Source organism: Cnephaeus nilssonii, assembly GCF_951640355.1.
Source record: "Cnephaeus nilssonii genome assembly, chromosome: 8".
NCBI classification, from domain to species: Eukaryota; Metazoa; Chordata; class Mammalia; order Chiroptera; family Vespertilionidae; genus Cnephaeus; species Cnephaeus nilssonii.
In genome coordinates, this window is record NC_137079.1 from 81,480,324 (window position 1) to 81,497,089 (window position 16,766).

At 39.8% G+C, this 16,766-nt stretch overlaps 1 protein-coding gene across 3 annotated transcripts in view; it reads right to left on the minus strand.

The window, feature by feature from the left end:
- Positions 1 to 16,766, minus strand: part of ELF1 (E74 like ETS transcription factor 1) — a 119,200-nt gene that overhangs the window by 79,352 nt on the left and 23,082 nt on the right. Inside the window, exon 1 of one of the 3 annotated variants that reach the window (XM_079779202.1) lies at positions 9,555 to 9,978. The exons of the other annotated variants lie outside the window; for them this stretch is intronic. The gene's annotated coding sequence lies outside the window, so the exon portion shown is untranslated. Of the gene's footprint in view, positions 1 to 9,554; positions 9,979 to 16,766 lie in introns of those variants that run through there. 3 annotated transcript variants of the gene reach the window in all.

Sequence of the window (16,766 nt, forward strand, 5' to 3'; positions counted from 1 at the left end):
GTCATTGTATTACCACTAGGTACTCATTTTTAAAAAAGTAGTTTCACTTTTTTTTTTGTTAAATCTCAACAATTAAATACACCTTTTAGTATTCTTATAAAATGTAAAGTACAGTATACATAAAGTATTTCTGTCAAATACTAAAACAGAATCGTTGTCCTGAGGGAAAGCACTAATGCTATTATTGTTAAACCCACTTCTAGGAATATATCCCAATAATTGTGAGCTAAATTAGATGCTTTTTTCAGGGAATACAATTTGTACTTGGGAAAAAAAAAGGTACTGATTCAGAATTGCATATTTGGCAGATATTTTCTCAAAAATAAATAAAGTACACCTATCAATTCAAGGAAAACAGTTAACAGTATCTCTGACCAATGATAAAATGTAAGCTTTCAACTGAAAAGCAGAATTTTAGGAAACTTGTGTCCACTACTTTGAGCTTATCAACTTTCCAATATTTAAGATTTCTGATAAGATCGGTGTACTGTAAAAATGTGATTTTTTAAAAATGTCTAAAAAATTGAAAATAAAATTTCCATGGTTTATATTTATAAATATAAAAATTCTTTACAAGTATAGGCTATTGTTTACTAAACTAGAGGCTCAGTGCACAAATTTGTGCACCAGTGGAGTCCCTCAGCCTGGCCTGTGGGATAGGGCTGAAACTGGTTCTACAACATACCACAAGGGGTCCCGGATTGTGAAAGGGCACAGGCCAGGCTGAGGGACCCCACTGGTGCAAAATCGGAGCTGGGGAGGGACACGGGAGGTTGGCCAGCTGGGGAGGGACCACAGGAGGGCTCCAGGGCATGTCCGGCCAGTCTCGCTCAGTCCCAATTGGCCAGACCCCAGCAGTAAGCTAACCTACCAGTCACAGCATCTGCCCCCTGGTGGTCAGTGCACATCACAGCGAGCGGTTGAGCAGCCTTAACATATCATTAGCATATTACGCTTTGATTGGTTGAACGGATGACCGGACACTTAGCATATTAGGCTTTTATTATATAGGATACCCTTTAAGGGGTCCTTTCTCAGAAGAATAGTATATTAAAAATTCTCTGGGTTACATTTTTTTCCTTGGTAAAATAAAGCTATTAAAAAAATAAATTCTAAAAAAAAAAAAGTAAATTCTATTATGCTTTCCTCATCTCAGTCGATCATAGAGCACTTTGAAAACCACTATGTCATTTTTTCCAATCTTTATGTACATTAGATATATTTAAAAATAGAAGTGAATTATTACAGTACGTATATGTAATTTATGAGTAAAGTTTCTATATTTTGTTTACTGCTATATTCTTCATCTTCAATAATAATGTCTAGCAAACAATAAATAATTGCTAGATGAATCAATAAAAATATAATAAGAAATATAGGAAACCCTCAAACTATATTGACTTATAAAAATTCAACTATAAAATCCTATGACTTCTACTTTCATTTGTTCTTCATTATCTCTGCCACTATTTATATATACATTGTGGAAAATATTTCAGAAAAGAGAGGCAAGAAATTATTATGAAAGCAAAAATCTGGATTAAGATCTATGATTTCACTTCTTATAACAATTTTCATAATTACATTATTAAATTTTGGAAACCTTACATAAAGATTCCACATCAAGCTCAGATGGCATGGTTCAGTGATTGAGCATTGACCTATGAATCAGGAGGTCATGGTTTGATTCCTGGTCAGGGCACACAGTATTACTATGATGTGTCGAGGGCTCCATCCCAAGTGTGGGGTGTGCAGGAGTCAGCTGATCAATGATTCTCTCACATTATTGATGTTTCTCTCTCTCTCTCCTTTCCTTCCTCTCTGATATCAATAAAAATATTTTTTAAAAAGATTCCACATCAAGTTTATAACAAAAAATATTCAAAAACCCTTAAAAGTTCAGGAAAGCAAGGGAGAACATATTTGCCAATGTTATAGCCGATAAGGACCTAATCTCCAAACTTTATAGGGAACTCATACAATTTAACAAAAGGAAGATGAACAATCCAATCAAAAAATGAGCAAAGGACCTAAATAGACACTTTTCGAAAGAGGATATACAGAAGGCCAAGAGACATATAAAAACATGCTCAAAGTCACTATTCATCCGAGAGATGCAAGTCAAAACAACAATGAGGTATCATCTCACATCTGTCAGAATGGCTATCATCAACAAATCAAAAAACAACCATTGCTGGCGAGGATGTGGAGAAAAAGGAACCCTCGTGCACGGCTGGTGGGAATGCAGGCTGGTGAACCACTGTGGAAGACCGTATGGAGTTTCCTCAAAAAATTAAAAATGGAACTCCCATTTGACCCAGTAATCCCACTTCTAGGAACATATCCCAAGAAATCAGAAATACCAATCAGAAAGGACATATGCACCCCTATGTTCATAGCAGCACAATTTACAATAGCTAAAATTTGGAAACAGCCTAAGTACCCATCAGCAGATGAATGGATTGAAAAACGGTGGTACAGCTACACAATGGAATACTATGCTGCTATAAAAAAGAAAGAACTCTTACCATTCGCAACAGCATGAATGGACATGGAGAGCATTATGCTAAGTGAAATAAGCCAATCGGAGAAAGGTAAGTATCACATGATCTCACTCATTTGTGGAATATAATGAACAACATGAACTGAAAAACAAAAACAGATCCAGAGACAGAGAAGCATCAAACTTCAGAGGGGAGGGAGGAGAGGGTGTGTCCTGGGAGGGGCGGGGGAACGGGTAAGAGATCAACCAAAGGACTTGCATGCATGCATATAAGCATAACCAATGGATACAGACACTAGGCGGGTGAGGGTATGTACTGGGGGGTGGGGGTGGCTGGGGAGAGGTCAATGGGGGGAAAAGGAGACATATGTAATACTATATGTAATACTTTAAACAATAAAGAATTAAAAAAATAAACGTTCAGTTAGAATCAGAAATGTTAAGCTATGATTTTAAAAATGTTTCTCACTTTGTTTTCACTATAATGTTTTTAGCACAAAAAGGTATTTTGTACTGTTAACCAATAAAATATTTAGAAACATTTTTTTTTAAGTTCAGGAAGGAATAATTTTGGTTATAGTAAGAATCTTAAGGAAACAAGATGAAACACTGATTATGTCAATAAATTCGGTTAGATGCAAAAGTCCAATTTGGGGAATAAGCTACTTAAAGTTTATCAGTGACAATATATTGTTTCATAAATTTTTTGTTCTAAAATGTGTTTTTAAACATTTGAGTGTGGGATGATTCTAAAGACTAAATTATTTCTAGCAAACTATAGCTCCAACTTGTTAATGGATCTCAACTGGACGTTACCCATCAGAAGTATGCCTAGAGCCATCTTGTTAGTTATATGGGACAGACACACAATCTTACATAACTTAGTTCTGAATCTAATTAATCACATTCACTGAAATACACAGTTAACATTTTTTACCAAAATAGAGTTTATTTACCATTTTTCAAATCAACTTTATCAAATTAAACATTATTTCTGTTATTATGTGAAACAAAAAAATTTTTTATTTCTAAGCAAAATTTATTATGAAATACTTCAACTGAAGAGAAAGAGAATACATTCTCATACCCATCACCCAGCTTTACATTAATATTTTACCATATTTTGTCTCAGATTCTTAAGGGGGGAAAAAGTCATATATAGTTAAAACCTCCTCTGTATCCCTCTACAATCTCATTTTATCTCTCATATATTCTAAAATTGATGTGGCCCCTGTCTGTCTACCTTTACTACATATGTATTAATAAGAGTATTGTTTTATGTACATAATTTGGACTGTACTGTATCTATTTTATTTTTTCATTTTTTTACTGAAAATTATGTTTGAAATAATTGAATCATAGTTAACAAATGACAGACACTCAACTGTCTAGTGGTCAAATATATTTATGCCTGCAACTTACTGTGAAATGTATCAACTACCCATCTATTTAGGGTTCTGAAGGGTTTTACTCCCCTCTCCCAGGGCACTAGAACAGTAAAATGCTGAATGGGTAAAAAGTCATCAATAGTAGGCATCTTGTTCCTAGGAACGATAATGAAAAACTAAATCATCATAAGCTACCCATTTTCTCCATACTCTTTGTAAACTCTTCAGGTACTTCAATGTGATGACACTGCCCTAGAGAACTCTTGCACATAAGTTGCAGCAACCAAGTGCAAGAATGTTCCAAAACTGGAAACAATCTAATGTCATCAACAAGAGACAATGAATACACTCTGGTATAGGCAGACAATGGAACACAGCACTGCAATTAAAATTAAAATAAGTCCCACAGAGTTGAATGAAGATTACTACAGAATATAGTATATGGTGTGATTCCACTAACAAAGTCCAAAGGGTTAATGAGTTGTCCCATTATAATATCACGCATCCATTTAATGTTTTGATATAAAAATGTGATGCATATAAACTAACAATTAAGCCAACACCTCATTTTTATAGTTTTACTACAAAATTTTTTAGTTTCACTATTATAGGACTATTTTCTAAAACACAGAAAATAACCAAATTTTTTCATTTAGATTTCTTATATTGTACCATACAACTTTGCACAACCACAATGACCACTATATGACAGAGCATCCATCACGTAGATAATGAACTTTACATGGCTTCACATCATGTAAGGTCATACTGGTTCCTGATACCTTGAAGAACTTCAAATATATAGGGTAGAAGACAAGACAAGGATAGATCCAAGAAAACACAAATTTTATAGAATAAAAGAACTTATTTAAGAAGTGGCTGCCTCTAGGCAGCAAGATGAGAATAGGAAGGGGTAGAGGAGAAAAGCCACTTTCCCTCACAGGCCCTTCTATTAGATTTTAAACAATGTACATATATCACTTCATAAATATACTAGAGGCCCAGTGCATGGATTCGTGAACCAGTGGGGTTCTACAGCCTGGCCTGAGCGGATCAGGCCAAAACTGGCTCTCCAACATCCCCAGAGGGGTCCCAGATTGCAAGAGGGTGCAGGCGAGGCCAAGGGACCCCACCAGTGCACGATTGGGGCCCGGGAGGGACCACAGGAGGGCTCCAGGGCATGTCCGGCCCGTCTTACTCAGTCCCGATTGGCTGGACCCCATCAACAAGCTAATCTACCTGTTGAAACGTCTGCCCCCTGGTGGTCAGTGCGCATCATAGCAAATGGTCAAATGGTCAAATGGAAGGTTGGAGACACTTAGCATTAGGCTTTTATTATATAGGATATTTACATTTATATTTTATTAATTTCAGAGAGGAAGGCAGAGGGGGAGAAAGAGAGAGACACATCAATAATGAGAGAGAGTCATTGATCAGCTGCCTCCTGCATGCCCCACACTGGGGGTCGAGCCCAAAGTCTGGCATATGCCCTGCCTGGGAATGGAACTGTGACCTCCTGGCTCATAGGTCGACACTCAGCCAGGCTAACTTTTTAATGTAAAAATCATTAAATCAATCTTCATACAAACTCCAAGAAGCATTCATATTGTTTATAGCTCCTTTTCTTTTTCTTTTTTTGTCATGCTAGCAATCAAACTCAGGCTACAAAATAAGGAGTTAAGAAAGAGCTGATACCATGCTGCTCAGCAATTAAATGAAAGGGAAGTTCTGAATTCTTATAGGGGGAAGAGAATGACAGTGAAAAGAAAAGTTTAGGGACAGTTTTCTGATTATGAGGATGGCTTTAATTCAGATATTTATAACTGGAAAAAAGGAAATCAAAATTGTTCTACACAAAAATTTGTACAAACAAAGCTCAGCTGCATAATTTCTTCCTCTCTGACAATAAAGCAAAAAGAGTGGGATGTCTAGACATTTGTAGTATAGATCAACAGTCATTTTTATTATAGCACACAGACCACTGAACAAGACACAAAGGTAGAGATGACACAAAATATTTTTCTCTTTAGTAGGTTTTCCATACTAACGGGAGGAAAAGATTGCGCCAATAGCCCAAAACTGCTCTAATCATCTGAGTTGTCTCAGTGGTATTACTAATTTAACTTCCAAGCAAAAGAGCAAAATACTCTGGTGGAAATACAATTCATGAAAACAATAATTATTTTCAGACCATTCAACTGATGGGACTCTTCTTCCCACTCCTACAAGAGTCTGTGAATACCTATGTCCCATTAGATGGAATGTAAGGCCAATCTACAAATATGCAATCTGTGATATAAATGTCCAAAGAAACCTAAAAAATTTTATCCAAGTATCACATTGGGGGGAGAGGGGGAAAATATTACTCCCTCCCAGACTCAAACAATTACAAATAATAATAATGTATTTCCCTGGAGAGAAGATTTTCAAAGACTGTAAATGCTATCATAAATCAGGAAGGGAATTTTTCCCCCGTAGCACCCCAAAGATAAGGGAACAGAGAGAGACACCATACAACACCAAATAAAATTAAAAAACAACAAACTAACATTGGCAGAGTGATGGTTCACTGAGATGGAGAGCAGGTCAATTACACTGGAAAAACAAAAATAACTAGTTTCATTCTATATTGTGGTCAATATGGCAGCAGGTTGGGGAGCAGGAGGGCGAAAGCAGAATTACAGAAGAGGAAAGGAGGAAAGCCACAAAGTTGAAAGACACAGCCAGCATGAAATGGAATAGAGAAAGGGATAACAGGGAGCGGAGGTTACATAAGTGCTAATATTGATGATAAACTACTGCAGTCACCTTTCTTACTTGCTAGGGGCTGTGGGCTTCAAAATACAGGGGTGGGCAAAAGAAGGTCTTCAGTTGTTTGTATGGAAAAATATGTAACACAAGAATAAACTCTTATGCAAAGTCAAAACTATAAACCTATTTTTGCCCACTTCTATACTGTTGCTTTAAACTTTAAATGCTACAATGCTAAATAACCGATTAATCGCTCTTCCTAAATCTGTAAATTCTTTTTCTGAAAGTGTGGCCTGTATAACAATCATCTAGGGTACTTATTAAAAAAGCAGATTGATAAACCAAATTCTAGGCCTAATGAGTCAGAATGTCTTGAGTTGAAGCCAGCTGACTGTTACACCAAAGGTTGAAAATTACCACTTTAAAATGTTTAATACCAGGTAGATGTTTTTACTTTGAATGGTTACAATGTGCAGACACCAGACAGAGATTAAGCTGAGGGTCACATGCCTTTTAAAGTTTGCCATCCTTAAATTTAGGCATCATATTAAACAGTATTTGCCCTCCTAAAATTAAAGCAGAAACAAACCTGTCTTTGTATCTAGAAGTTCAAAGTAAATTCCCAACTTGTTATATTTTCACCTCCCCTAGGCCCAATTTAAATAAGCAATGTCACAAAACAATGTTCCAACTATGAAAAAATTCTAATAGTGGAAAAAAATTTTGCAGAAATTAAACAAATGTATCATCTCTCTGAAAAAGAAAACTAGTTTGAACACATTTTCAAAATCATTGGTTAATTTATTTGGTTGCTTATCACCAAGTAATTTAATTAAGGCTTTATTTAGTCTTAAGGAACTACAGACCATTTCAAACAAAGCATTACTTGTTGGAGTGGACTAGCGTGAGCAGCTCTGGGTTAGCACAGCACAACCTTGAGCAAGTCACAGGACCTCTTTGGGCCTGCTTCTTCAGTTATAAAAGTGACGCAGTTGGGCGATCTTCAGCCTTTTTTAGTGCTAAAGTTGTGTAAATCGGTAATTCTAAGTTTAATTCTGATGACTCAGTTTAAACTTATATTCAACCTTATGAAAGGAAATAGTGGGTAGGGGACCACCTAATAAGTTTTAAGGGCCTGTCCTTGCGTCCATGCTTTCTTTTTCCTCCCTTCTCCTTGATTAGCCTTCTTTACATAATAAGAAACTGAAATAAATGAACAGTATCTATCTTATTTAAGTTGCACCAGAATCTTAATTTTAAGAAACTAATTCTTCTACTTCTCTTTAATAAATAAAATCTTAATTATTTGCTTATTTGTGTGCCCCTTAATTATTTGCTTATTTGTGTTTATTTGTGTGCCCCTCTTATGGGTCACTGGATTTTAAAAAGGAAAAAAATTTTCTTTTAAGACAAAAAAGTTTCATTAGATTTTTCACACAAATCAGACAAGAGTAAATAAAGCCTTGGCAATATGCAAACAAAGATGACAGCAAATGGCTACGAGTAAAATATCTGCAGTGCCTTTCTTATAGGACCACAAAATTTATCTGTTAATATCAACAATCCTTTTAAAAGATTAAGAAGTAATAACTGACTGCCTTTCTATCTTCCCTTTCATCTGACAGGCCTTCAAGCACTTAGAAAGTTCATAATAGCAAATTCCCAAAGAGCTAGCTAAATATAATCACAGTGGAAAATAATAAAACTTGGCAACTTTTATTTCTAAGAACTTTATTCATAATCATTGCATATTCTAACTTTACTTTTAAATTTTAGTTTCACAAATAACTTTAATAACTAAAATACTACTATACCCAGCTTCTCAGAGTACCTAGAACTTCAAGGCATACCAGAATGTACACTTGCCAAAATCTCATAATTTCAATAATGAAAAATACTCCAGGAAAAGACTGGACAATCTTTTTTATTATTAAGGATATTAATTTTTGTGTATTTTCATATTTATATTTTTTCCATTGAGAAGTATTTATATTTTCTCTTTTTACCATCATTTGTCCCCCATACCATCCTCCACCTCCACCCACTCCCTTCCTCTCCTCCCCAAACACTGTTGTCCCTGTCCATGAGTTCTCTCTTTCTCTCTCTTTTTCTTTTTAAAATACAAAACAAGCAAATTTTAAGAACAGAAGGAAGGCCAATACTTTTTAAACAAATTGAAATACTATGTTTTCTTAGAAGCTAGTTAGGCTTTTAAGGCTGTTACTCCAAACAAGTTTCCAGTATGAATTTAAAAACTTTATTATTTTTTTCTAATAGTAAATGAATCATTCTAGTCTTTGTTCCTTTTTATTTGAGTCACTTTTACTTATTAACTAAATGGCCGTTCATATTACTTAAACTTCCATCTTGTTTTCAAAATTAAATGTTTTAGTATCATTTCATTAACTTAAGAAGAAAAGGATAGAACAGTCAAGGAGCAACATCTATAACAGTTATCCCAAAACTTCCCCTTAACTAAACGCCAAAACAAAACCACTGTTCTTGATTTTTTTTTCTTAACATCCATATCACACATAAGTACAGTTTCTTGAATTGTAACTTCTTGCTACCCTCAAAATACAATTAAATTTTTTAAAATTAAAATATGACCTAGTTTGCTTTGTGATCTAAAAAAAAGAAAAATCTCCTTTATCCTCAAGTCATACAGGGGGGAGAGGGGAAATCACAGAAAATATAAAGAAAGCTTTACCAAAAAGCCCTATAACTTTCCAGAATTTGAATGCTTTGTTTCCCCCTACTAGTTAAGTGTAATCAGGCATGTGACTGACTGACTACATTTTTTCAGAGAGTTAAAGAACACACTCAGCCATGTTCTTCGACAGGTAAGAACCACCCTCTGTTTACCAGCTCAGGAAACAGCCAGAAGCAAACACCCAAAAATATAATGTTACCTTCAAATATTCTCATTATCTTTAGATACTGTCCTTTGGGCTTGAAAATAAAAAGCAATCCGGCAAGTTTTATGCTGTTAAAATGGCTCCTGTAGATTGGGGAAGTGGTGTCTGTGCTTCAGCTTATGAGTCATACATGAAACTAAGTGTTTCTAAGGGAGGCACGCCCATGTTGCTGTGGACCCAATTATTCTGCTAGGTCAAACATGCAAATCTACAGGTAAAAACGGGGGAGTGGTATAAAAAAAAAGAGCAAGGTAGAGCAAAGGAGCAAGATCTACCTTGATTAAACCATTACTCAGCTCATGCTAATCACCATAATTTAAAATTTACAATAAAATGCAACCAGAATCTACAAGGAGGCAAAGTTAAAAACATCATGTTGTTTTAAAAAAGAAAATCTCAATTTTAAAAGTAATTTTAATATATCAAGTAAAAAAAATTATGAAAGAAAAAAAAAACATGGGAGGAAATGAAAGGGAGATAGCAAACTATCTGGCTTTTAATGTAACAATGAACTGGTGAGTCTAACCTGGCTACTCATTAACCCTTATTTAAAAGGGGTATATTACCATGTAATCTGAAAAGCTAGCAAACTGCAATATCAGATGTAGCTTTATAAGTTTACTAAACAGATAATATCCACTAGAAAATTCAAAGTTCAGTGGAAAAATAAGTGGGATTTAATCTGGTTTACAGTAAAAAAAACAACAACAAACAAACAAGTACAGGGTTAGAAAGGAATTGTTGTTCAATAGAACAAAATGATTTTAAACTGCAAATTTCATAAAACCCTATTTTAAATAAATTATCAATACAATCATGGTTCATAACTCTACTACTTCCAAGAGCTAGCCAAAGTTTTCTTTACCTTTCAAACAAAATTCTCCACAAATAAAAGCATATCATGTGCCAAGCACCCTGCTGTACCACACATGTCTAGCTTGAGGGTACCAGCAAAATATGTGGCTAGTGAAGTTTTGCTCTCCAAGTCACCATACATCTGACAAGGTGCCCAAGCTGAAACATTACTACAATTACTTCCCCTGTGCCCTGGGTGAACATTTATTAATTTATTCTAAGAGCTTAAATTGATCAAAATGGCTTGAAAGCTAATGCTTTCCAAAAGCGCTTTAAATGACCAAGTCCAAGTCACTAGCTAGTCTTCATCCTAATATTTTACAAAAAGTAAATGGGATTTGGCTAGTTGCTCTCCCCTTTAGTTAATTAGTTGGAAGTGATTATTCTGCTTTAATAGAGGCACAGCTGAGAGGACAAGCTGTCACTGACTTAGACAGGAACTTTACAAACTGCTATGAAACATGACAATGAACCATCTTGCTGACTATTAAGTACCTATTTATTCCATTCTGAACACTGCTTGATTTGCTTATCTTTTTATTAAAATAATCCCCGTAGTTAAATAACTTATTAATAAAATTATGCTAGAAAGAAAAAAACATCATTTTTCCTATTGTCAAATGTCATATTTAGTTTAATTTTAGCTCATTTATCCAGAATGACTACTCAGTACCCAAACACCAAGAAAAAGGTCCTCTGAGTAGTCACAGGAAATGTTCACTGGAAAACCCAAGTCATTTCCCAGAGCTGAAACTTAATTTACACAATATCCATATAAGCCTAGTAATTTGATTATCTTTCAGCTAATTAGAAATTATAAGGAGTGAAGAGAGAATAGAAAATAGATGATGTCAAAACAAACAAGTGGCAAAGATGATAATGAGAGAATAAAATTTTAAAAACCTATAAAACTATAAATAAATATAATGTAAAAAGTACTGACATCTGAAGCTAGCCTGTAAGGTTAATACATTCTACATTCTCCCTAAGTATATCACCATACAGTTAAGTGCCTCGAAGTCAGCATAAATTATGATAAAGGTTTTTAAAGGACAAAATGAGTAGCATCCAGTGTGTGAAATTTTTTATGAAATATGTATACTAATAAAAGGGTAATATGCAAATTGGTCAGGACACCCTCACAGTAACGACCGAACAGCAGGCTGCTTGGGGGGGCAACAAGGCCGGCAGGGGGGTTAGTGAGGGATGACCAAACGACTGAACAGCAGGCTGCATGGGGCAACCAGGCCAGCAGTGGGGCAGTTAGGGGCGACCAGTCCGGCAGGGGGGGGGGGGGGGGGGGCGGGGGGGTATTTGGGAGAGTTAGGAGTGACCAGGCCGGCAGAGGGGGGCAGTGAGGGGCAACCAGGCCAGCAGGGGGACAGTTGGGGGTGACCAGGCCAGCAGTTGGGGCAGTTGGGGGCGACCAGGCCAGCAGGGGGGGCAGTTAGGGGTTACCAGGCTGGCAGGGGGGCAGTTAGGGGCAACCAGGACAGTGGGGGGGGGCAGTTGGGGGTGACCAGGCTGGCAGGGAGGCAGTTGGGGGCAACAAGGTTGGCAGGGGGGGAGTTAGGGGCGATCAGGCCGGCAGACAGAGGCGGTTAGGGGTGAATAGGCTTGCAGGGGGGTCAGTTAAGGGCAATCAGGAAGGCAGGCAGGTGAGCAGTTAGGAATCAGCGGTCCAGGATTGTGAGAAGGATGTCTGACTGTCGGTTTAGGCCCAATCCCGGGGACATCTGGCAGTCGGACATCCCCCGAGGGGTCCCAGATTAGAGAGGGTGCAGGCTGGGCGAGGGGACCCCACCCCTGCACGAATTTCGTGCACCGGGCCTCTAGTAGATACATAAAAGGATAAGCTTCTGCTACTGAGAAAATCCATTTATATAAAACACATTACTTGAAAATTGCAGATATTTGGACAGTATTTAAAAGAAGTATTTTTGGCCACACATATACTAGTATATAAGTGAAGTTAAAGACAGAAAGTAAAAATAATTACTCCTCTTCAACAGAAACAAGTATTTTAGCTGTCCCTAAGGAGATTATTCCAGAGTTGCTATTAAAATATGTTGCCCCTTTAATGAAGAGCATCCCTATTAGCATTATTTTACCACCCACAGGAACTAGATCATGGTTCTATTCAGAGCCCCAACAAATCAACCCCGATAGGGAAAAAAAGCAACACAAAAACAAATAAAAAATGGCAAAGCAGCACAGGTTCTAGAGCCAGTCTACTTGGGTTCAAATTCCAGCTCTGCCACCTATTAGCTATGTAATAATTCTGGGGATTACTTAACAACGCTGTGCCTTCACTTATGTAGTACCCACCTCAAAGAATTATTGGGAGAATTAAAATCAGTCCATGTACTACTAGCCTATATAATAAAAGCGCAATATGCAAATCGACTGAACAGTGAAACGACCAGTTGCTATGATGCACAGTGACCACCAGGGGGCAGATGCTCAACGCAGGAGCTGCCCCCTGGTGGTCTGTGTACTCCCACAGGGGGAGCATCACTCAGCCAGAAGCCGGGCTCACAGCTGGTGAGCACAGCGGCCGCCTCCACTGCAGGCGGGTGGTAAGGAGCGAGGGGTGCTGGACTGTGAGAGCCCCAGACTGCGAGGGCATCGGGCCTAAGCCGGCAGGCAGACATCCCCTGAGGGGTCCCAGATGGCGAGAGGGCGCAGGCCAGGCTGAGGGACCCCTCCCCCCCACAGAGCACGAATCTCATACACCAGGCCTCTAGTTTGGAATATAAATAACTTAACTCACAAATAAGAAAATGAACCAGTTTTTAAAATGGTTAAACCATCTGAACAGATACTTCACCAAAGGAGAGATACAGATAGCAAATACTAAGCAAGAAAAGATCTCAACATTACTCAATAAGGAAATGCAATTTAAAGTCAGAACACCACTATACATCATTAGAACAGCTTTCCAAAAAAAAAAGTGCTTAGTGAGGATATGGAGCAAAAACAATCCTCATACACTGTTTGTGGAAATGCAAAGTGGTATAGCGTATTTAGAAAACTCTTATCAGTTTCTTATCAAATTAAACTATACAATCCAGCAGTCCCATTTTGAAATATTTACTCTAGAAAAATGAAGATATATGTTTATTTTTAAAAATCCTACACAAATATTTATAGCAGTTTAATAACCAACAAATACCGAAAACTCAAATGTCCAACTGGTGAATGGCTAAACACATTGTTGTATAACCATACAACGGAATAGTATCAGCAATAAAAAGGTATGAACTTACTAAACTGCTGAAAAACACTACAGCATATATGAATCTAAGCGCATCAGGTTGAATGAAATAAACCAGACTCAAAATATATACTGTACTAGTGGCCCGGTGCACAAAATTTGTGCACATTAAAAGGGGATTAATTAGAGGAAATATTTTAATATTGCTATTTGCCCTTTCTCTGTAATAGAAGTGTCAGAGATGAAAGAAAATTAGTAAAATGTATATGAAAATCTTCCTCCTGTCAGAGTTTGGGGTGCACCGCGGGACCTAGAGTCAAGTCCCTGCCCACCCGTGGCACCTCAAAATCGTGCGAGACCCAGACCCAGCCTGCCCCACCCCCATTGGGAGAGATTCAGACCCAGCCAGCCCCACCCTTGTCAAGCCCCACTAAGCGGGGGGCACAGCCTCAGGTCCCCTGGCCCAGTGCCAGGCAGGGGGCACAGCCCCAGGTCCCCTGCCAAGCCCCGCCAGGTGGGGGGCGCAGCCCCAGGTCCCCTGCCAAGCCCTGCCAGGTGGGGGGGCGCAGCCTCAGGGCCCCATCAAGCCCCGCAGGGTGGGGGGGCGCAGCCTCAGGTCCCCCGTCAAGCCCCGCTGGGTTGGGGGTGCAGCCTCAGGTCCCCTGGCCCAGCGCTGGGCGGGAGGCACAGCCTCAGGTCCCCGGGCCTGGGGCGGGAGGAGCAGCCTGAGGTCCCCCAGCCCAGCACCGGGATGGGGGGGCGCACCTTGAGGTCCTGTCAAGCCTTGCCAGGCGGGGGGTGTGGCCTGAAGTCCCCTGCCCCAGCCCAGGGCCACACAGCCTCAGGTCCCTGCTGATTGCTTATTAAGGCTTATTACAGGAACTCGGCCTCCGCTGTGGGTGCAGTCATCTTGTGTTACAGAAACTCCGCCTCCACTGTGGGCACCATCTTCGTGATGGCATGATGGTCAATTTGCATATTCCCTCTTTATTAGATAGAAAGGATGATTCCATTTATACAACATCCTGAAAAGGCCAAACTAAAAAGACAGAAGTCACATTAGTAGTTGAAACAGGTGGGGAGTAAGGGGAGATAATTACCTACTAAGGAGAAAAAGGAAACAAACTGTTAGAGGTGATAGAAATATTCTTTATGGTGATGTGGTATTGTTATGTGGACCCTGAGAAAGAAGATACCTACACTAAGGGCTCCTCATGGCTAACTGGACTCAAATTTATTAAAAAACAGAGCCTAGCAGCCATTTCTACACAGGGGCCTCTCACGCAAACTGCATTTCAGGGAAAAGCCTGCACAGAACTGCCTGCCTGCACTGTTTCTGCAATCTGAGCCAGCCCTTATAAAGGAGGTTCCGAAATCCTATTTCAACCAACAGGACTGAGGCTTTCCATCCAAATGGAGCTGCAACTATATCCCTCTGCCTCCCCTCCCCCCGCCCCCAACACCCCCATCAACATCTTCACCAACTAATCAGACCAACTTTCCCTTCTGACCAATGAGCAAAGTGCCTTTGGGACCAATCAAACTGCATGAGGACAGACCAATCAGAGACCAGGAGAAGGGACTTCTGTCTATATAAAGCAGCACCCCACCCTGGCTCTGAGAGTGGACTTTTCCTTTCGACCAAAGCCTTAAGACTGGGTTTCCCTGGCTGAGCTGAATTCAACACCAAAGCTGTCTCACTCAGCAGAGCAGAACAGACCAGACCATGAGAAGCACAGCAGAGGTGTCTTACTAGAGAGAGGCCTGGCCCCAGGGCCGCCTTATAGCCTTGCTGTTTTCACAGCCTGTGTCGCATTACAACTGAGCTGTTTTGCACTGAATAAACTTTCCTTTTTCTCTGCACTCCAAATTGGGGACTCCTGTTAGCACTGTCAGTTGTCAGTTCTACAGATCATAGAACTGTACACCTAAAAAGGGCAAATTCTACTATATATGAAATACTAGAGGCCCGGTGCACAAAACTCATGCATGCAGGGGGGGGTCCCCTCAGCCCAGCCTGCACCCTCTCCAATCTGGGACCCCTCAGGGGATCGGGCCTAAACCAGTAGTCGGACATCTCTCTTACAATCTGGGACTGCTGGCTCCCAACTGCTTGCCTGCCTGCTTGCCTGATTGCACCTAACTGCTTCTGTCTGCCAGTCTGATCACCCCCTAACCACCACCCTGCCAGCCTGATCAATGCCTAACTGCTCCCCTGCTGGCCTGGTCACCCCTAACTGCCCTCCCTGCAGGCCTAGTTCCTCCCAACTGCCCTTCACTGCAGGCCTGGTCGCCCCCAACTATCCTTCCCTGGAGGTCTGGTTCCTCCCAACTGCCCTCCCCTGCAGGCCTGGGTCCCCCCCAACTACCCTCCTCTGCCGGCCTGGTCACCACTAACTGCCCTCCCCTGCAGGCCTGAAAGCCCCCAACTGCCCTCCCCTGCAGGCCTTGTCCCTCCCAACTGCCCTCCCCTGCAAGCCTGGTTGCCCCTAACTGCCCTCCCCTGCAGGCCTGGTCCCCCCCAACTGCCCTCCCCTGCAGGCCTGGTTCCTCCCAACTGCCCTCCCTTGAAGGCCTGGTTGCCCCTAACTGCCCTCCCCTGCAGGCCTGGTCCCTCCCAACTGTCCTCCCCTGCTGGCCTAATCGCCCACAACTGTCCTCCCCTGCTGGCTATCTTGTGGCGTCCATCTTGTGTCCACATGCAGCCATCTTTGACCACATGGGGGTGGTCATCTTGTGTGTTGGAGTGATGGTAAATTTGCATATTACCTCTTTATTATATAGGCTATTTCAACAAACCTAACTTTAAAAAATAAACCAGCTCATGTGTATAAAGTGCTTAATATGGTATTGGGCACTTAGTAAGCACTTCATAACATTATTATTATAATGCTTCATAGTAGAAGCAACCAGTATCAAATACTTCAGGATGACAAACTTTAAATCTCTCAACTATCATGTAAATAAAATGTGGTAACTTAGACTTGTGATGGAAATATATTGTACACACTGTGGGTATGATTATTTCTAAAATTTGATATATACCAAATCAATATATCCTATATAATAAAAGAGAAACATGTAAATTGACTGTACCTCCGCTACGCTCACCAGCCAATCAGGAGTGAGGATGC